The 5,532-nt window shown below is 44.2% G+C and overlaps 1 pseudogene across 1 annotated transcript; it reads right to left on the bottom strand.

Moving 5' to 3' along the window:
- Positions 1–1,400: 1,400 nt before the first annotated feature.
- LOC311595327 (sentrin-specific protease 1-like) lies at positions 1,401–3,907 on the bottom strand (annotated as a pseudogene). Its single transcript has 2 exons — positions 1,935–3,907; positions 1,401–1,652 (listed from the first exon to the last, which is right to left on the bottom strand). The product of its transcript is annotated as a sentrin-specific protease 1-like (transcript).
- Between the last annotated feature and the right edge of the window lie 1,625 nt (positions 3,908–5,532).

The following is a 5,532-nucleotide window of genomic DNA, read 5'->3' as shown; positions in this document are numbered from 1 at the left end:
ATTTCCTATGAAAAATCAAAAGAAAAAGGGAGGAAAGAGTGAGGAAAGAAAAGTAGCAAGAAAGAAACATAAATGTACAAAGGGGTCACATCCTCTAACATGCAGAGAGAAAGAGGAGAGGGAGGACGTTCAGTTTAACAATGGAATACTAAAAAAAAATAGTTGATGTTGTTTTCAAATTGCAATTTGTGGTAAAACATAGAAAAAATGTACTAAACAAGATTAGTATAAAACAGAGTAAAAATTTCAAATAAGCCCAAGGAGAAAGCACAATGCTGAGAGGGATGGGGTATAGAGGAGAAAAGACTTCATCTAAAACTACCTATTAAAATGTTTCTGCTTTGGAACTTTAGTACAAAATGATGCTGGCATTGGATCGTCTCACCATCTAATCATTAAGAGCTCTGGGAGGGTGGGAGAGATGCTAGAAAGAACAAAAGAAATAATAGTTTATCAGTCTAAGCTCCACCCGTTTTTCAGCTGACAGCATCCTTTACCTTGATAGCCTTTATTCCTAAACCAGATTCATTCGGGTCTCAAAACATTTTTAGGAGTCTACAGACGCCCGGAACTCAGGGCTTGTTGGGATCCCTTTGTGCTGGGATTTGAAAGATGAAAATAAATGTAGACGGAATGATGAACACATTCAGTCTATTTTCTTTTAAAAGCATATCCCTGTGAAATATATTATTTTACACTGTGTGTGTATATATATGTATGTATACACACATATAGGTATATATGTATATAAAATAGGCACATATTTAAACCAACTAGCCACAGACCAACTGGACCTGTATTCATCCAACTCTGGTGTTGATGCTAAAGACCAAGGTCCTTCTTCTTGGTCAGAAGCGGGCAACAGTGAAGCTGGGGCCTTTGTTGTTGCACTCAACACTTCTGGGTGGGTCCTCCCACAGCATGTTGAGCTAGCACATGCACCCCCTGCTTGTTAGGAAAGGATTTCTTACAACTTTAGTGTCTGCCAGGGCTTGTCCAGTGTGCTCAGGATGGGATGGCTCTACCAGTGGGAAAACAGCTTTGAGGAGAAGTAGTTCATTTTCAAATTGGGGCATATAAATAGGAAGGTTCTGGAGGAGGGGACTTATGCCTGTGCCCCAGTGTCCAGTTTATAGTCCATTGCTAACTCTGCATCCTGGGAATCATGTGTGTCTACATGCTGGTGGTTTTTATCCCTGGCTACTGTCCATGCCCTGTCCTGCTCCTTGGTAAGGCCTAGCAACAAGAGACTATACAAACCAAGGTCTTTCCTGAGTTTTCCTTGGGCTCCTAGGCATGGGCTCAGTGAAGCTGAGCCCTTGAGAACAAGCTGGCAGAGCCCAAGTGAAAAACACTCTTCTGCTTAGGGATGCCCCTCACCCCTTTCACAGCACCAAAGTTTCTTTGCAAAAATAGTATATGAGATACAAAAGGAAAGGCAGATGTGCATGTGAATGTATCTTGCCTGGTCTGGTCCAGGTTCAAGGGCTGTACAGAACAGGGGTTAGGAGCAGCTGTTTCCAAGGTCTCTGGCTGTCGATGGCAAAGGTTGGTCTCCCACACTATTGATGTCTGCTCACTAACAGTCTTCACAAGAGCTTTCTGTGGAAGATCTCCCAGACCATTCACTTCCGGAAATATGTCATGTGTTGCTGTAGGGACACAGACATACTCTTAATTTTCACTTATATAGGTACAATACTCTTTTCTCCTTAAGGTTTTCACCTAACAGACTCAGTGACATTTTTGGTTTTTCAAACTGCTGATTCTTGGACACACGTAGCTTTTTCTCTTATTGCTTCTTTCTCCTGGCATTAAGGAGCCACAGTGGGCACCATCTAGAGGCTCAGGCCATTCTCAAATGACTCCAAGAATTTTGAGAACAATGTCTATCAATTTTTTATGTTGATCTCAAGAGTGTATGAGACTAAGTCCTGGGTGAAGTTGATTGGTCTGCTTTGTTCATACAGTCAGCATATTTGCAAGCAAACATCCCACAGTCACTTCCGTTCATCTGCTGTGGAATTTCCTGGCTTTTCTTGCTGAAGAGCTGCCAGCCATTGGTATCCAACTCTTTCCTTTTCTTGTCAACACTTTCTTGCTTTAGGTGTTGCAGGAGGATGCTGCAGGCTTTGTTGTTTACTCCACCCATCAAGTCATTGTAGGTGATGTTCTTTCTAAAGTCTACAACAGCCAGACACCAGTGCACGCCCAAGTGAATGAGCACCGGAAGAATGTCAACAGAAAATACATCCACTTTCTTTGTCCGATATTTCACCGCCTGATAACCAGCAGTTTTTAATTTAGTGAAGAAAAAAGTATTAAATGCATGTACACTTGGAAATCCCTTCTCTTTACTGCGCTCCATCAGCATATTCATGTAGAAATTGATGATCTCATCATTGAGCCAATTTAGATGGTTTAGAGTTTGAATATCTTTGCGTGTAATGGTTAAGCGGAAAGCTTCACTGAGGACTTCATCTTAGTTACCATTACAAAACACACTCTTTATTTCCTTCTCCATTTTCTCTGTAATTTCAGGAAATTCGTTTTCACTATCAGTTATTTCCTGTTTTTTTCCTGGTTTCTTGGACAGCTGTTACAGAAACCTCCTTTTCAAGAAGTACATGAAGATGCAGTTCTGAGGAATCAGGTACTGTGTGTTCCTGCTCCTGCAGTCTTTGGTTTTGAAGGTGCAGTGCCAAGGCTTTCTGTTCTTCAGTCTGACACAATCTTTCCCAAGCTTGAGAGTCATAGCTCTGCCTGGAAGAAAGCAGGACTGGAAGCTGGAGCCTGAGATTCTTTCACTTTGAGTAAAATCACAGAGTCTGATCCATCAGATTGTGGAGCTGATGCTAGGACGTTATCTGGCCGGTGAGGAGCAGAGAGGTGACGGAGACGATCAGAATCGTTGGATCCAAATGCAACATCTGGAGTACCAGGTGAGAGGGAATGTGCGCTGTGGAACGGCTGTTCCTGCGCAGTTCAAATGCTAGCAGAGCCAGAGGATGACGTGTCAGAGCCAATAACGTGAGATGCAGAAGAGTTTCCATTTCTCAACAGCGAGTCTTTCAAAGAGTTCTTCTTGGAACTAAGACACCGAGACAGTTGTAAAGGAAAATGTGTGGTAGGCTCGGCTACACAGAACTGTTTCCCTGTGACCATCTGCAGCAGCTGTCTGCATCTCTTTTTTCTTCTTCTTGTACTGTCTCTTCTGCTGTGCGGAAATGTTGTCTCTGAATTTTCTTAGGGCTTAAAACACTTCAGCGGCAAGAGCCACTCCAGGATGGACTTGGGACAGACTTAATGGGGAATGACTTTTCATATGCAGACACATGGCAGTGATGGTTTGACTTTCCTGCAAAGGTGTTTGATAATCCACCTGAGGTCTTTCGGGTTTTGAGGTAAAGACTTCGGCTGTTTCTTGGTTTTTGTAACGTTGAGACTGACACTGGAGTGGAATTTCTCCACTGTCCATTTGCATTTTCACCAACGGCTCTTATGTCACCTGAGCCAAGGAAACTGTCTGAGGACGGGTTATCTGAATAACAATCTGGATTATAAACTGAACTTCTTGTAGAACATGTGAAAGGTCTGTCCAAAGTCCCCTGTCTGAAAGCCAACATCTGGTGGCCAGAAAGTGAAAGCTGGTCCCCTGAAAACCTGACTGTGGCATGAGATGGGTTTTGAAGGTGGAGTTGTGGTTCACTAAGGTCACTTGTCCAGCATTCACCCTGTCAGCAGTGTCATCCATTTCAAGTCTTCTCACATCACTGACTTTAGCAAAGATACAAAATCCGAGAGACGATGAGCCAGGTAAGAAAACGATGGCAGTAAAGGGAGTTTTCATAATCTGTGCAGAAGGGTCCAGACGGTTCTCTCTGATGGTGGCACTAGCAATATCACATCTCAGGGAAATACCACAGGGTAAAAGAGTTAGAGAATTGATTATGTGAGACACGGGAGTAGTCGAGAAGTATCTCTTAGGGAAGAAGAGAGGGGAAGCAGGTGGGGTTGAAAGCTGAACTTCCTTGGTGAAAACAGCTCTCCCTTCCAAGGACCCTGCTCTGGCGGGAAACTCCCAGAATCCCAACCGGCCTTTTCTCTTCGGAAAGAGCTGGGCGCTGCCTAGAAGGGCCTGATGTGACCGCAGGGAGAGAGCTTCTCCGTGGGTCAGGAGACAGGCCAGAAGAGATGGCTTCAGGAAGCCCAACTACCAGACCCAGGCCAGACAGCTGCTACCCGACAGCAGGGGGGCAGTGGAGGTGGTCCCAGGGGCGGGGTGGGAGAAAAGGCACTGCCCCAACTGTGGTCTTCCCTTCTGCTTGGCCCAGCAGAGGGCAGAGGCTCTGTCTGACACAGGCGCCTGGGCCCAGTCTCCCTCCATCCTCACCTCCCCCTACCCTCCACCCATTGTCAGACTTTTTTTTTAGATTTAACATTTTCCTTGACAGATGTATTCATTTCTTCTATATTCTATCATATCTTGTATGCCTGATATTCTCTCTTTCATTTCCTGTATTCTATTAGTGAAATTGCCTCTGTCATTTCTGTTAGAATCCCTAAATTTTTCATTTCCAGAATTCCCAGTTCTTTCAGTTTTTGTTTTCTCTATTGCTTTTATTTCCATTTTCATGTCTTAAATAGTTTTATTCATTTCCTTCAACTGTTTAAGATAATTCCTACCAATTGTTTGTTTGTGTTTTCCTGGATTTCTTTAAGGGATTTGTTCATTTCTTCTTTAAGGATTCTTATCATCTTCATATAGGAGGTTTTAAAGGCTTTTTCTTGGGTTCCAGCTATGTTGTAATGTTTAGGGCTAGCTGTGATAGGATAGCTGGGCTCTAGTGGAGACATCCTGTCCTGGATGTTACTGATTGTTTTTTATGGTGTGTAGGCTTCTGGCTTTCGGGTGATTATAGGTCTTGGTGCTGATTTCTGAGAGGCCAGGTAGGGGTGGTCCACAGGTACCATGTACAGTGTCCAGAGGCTGCAGCTGGCCGGAGCCTGAGGAAGAGGGGGAGGGGTTGTCCTGGGGGACAAGAAAGCAGAGAAAGACTGAGATACCTGGTCTGCTGGCAGGCATGGCCTGTAGTTGATCTGGGAACTGCAACACAGAGATGAGTAGGGAGAGGGAAGGGAGGTCAGGAGGAGATGGGCAGGGTATGAAGCCTGAGCAACTGGTTCTGCTCAGGATACAGAGAGAGCAGAGAAGGTCTGCTGCCAGCCTGCTTCATTTGCAAGGTCCTCAAATCCTTTCCTCCTAATGGTTTTTCTAAGTAGCTAAGAGTTCTGTTGGGGAAGAGACTCTGGCCTGCTAAGCTGCCTGCAAGTCATGCATGGAGCTCCAGTGATACAGGGTTTATGAACTGTCATCCAGGCTGGATGGACTTTTCAGTGATGTGGCTGCCTTTGAGTCATCCATGCTATTGTAAATGACTTCTCACCTAAACTCTCATAAGTATTCCGAATAAAACTATTGGTTCATCAAGTTTGTCTTCAGTCTGTTGTTACTGATTTATGTCTTTTTAG

This window comes from Acomys minous, assembly GCF_964271855.1.
Source record: "Acomys minous genome assembly, chromosome: 1".
Lineage (NCBI taxonomy): Eukaryota > Metazoa > Chordata > Mammalia > Rodentia > Muridae > Acomys > Acomys minous.
The sequence above is the reverse complement of the archived record's forward strand: the minus strand, read 5'-3'. Positions and strand labels throughout refer to the sequence as shown.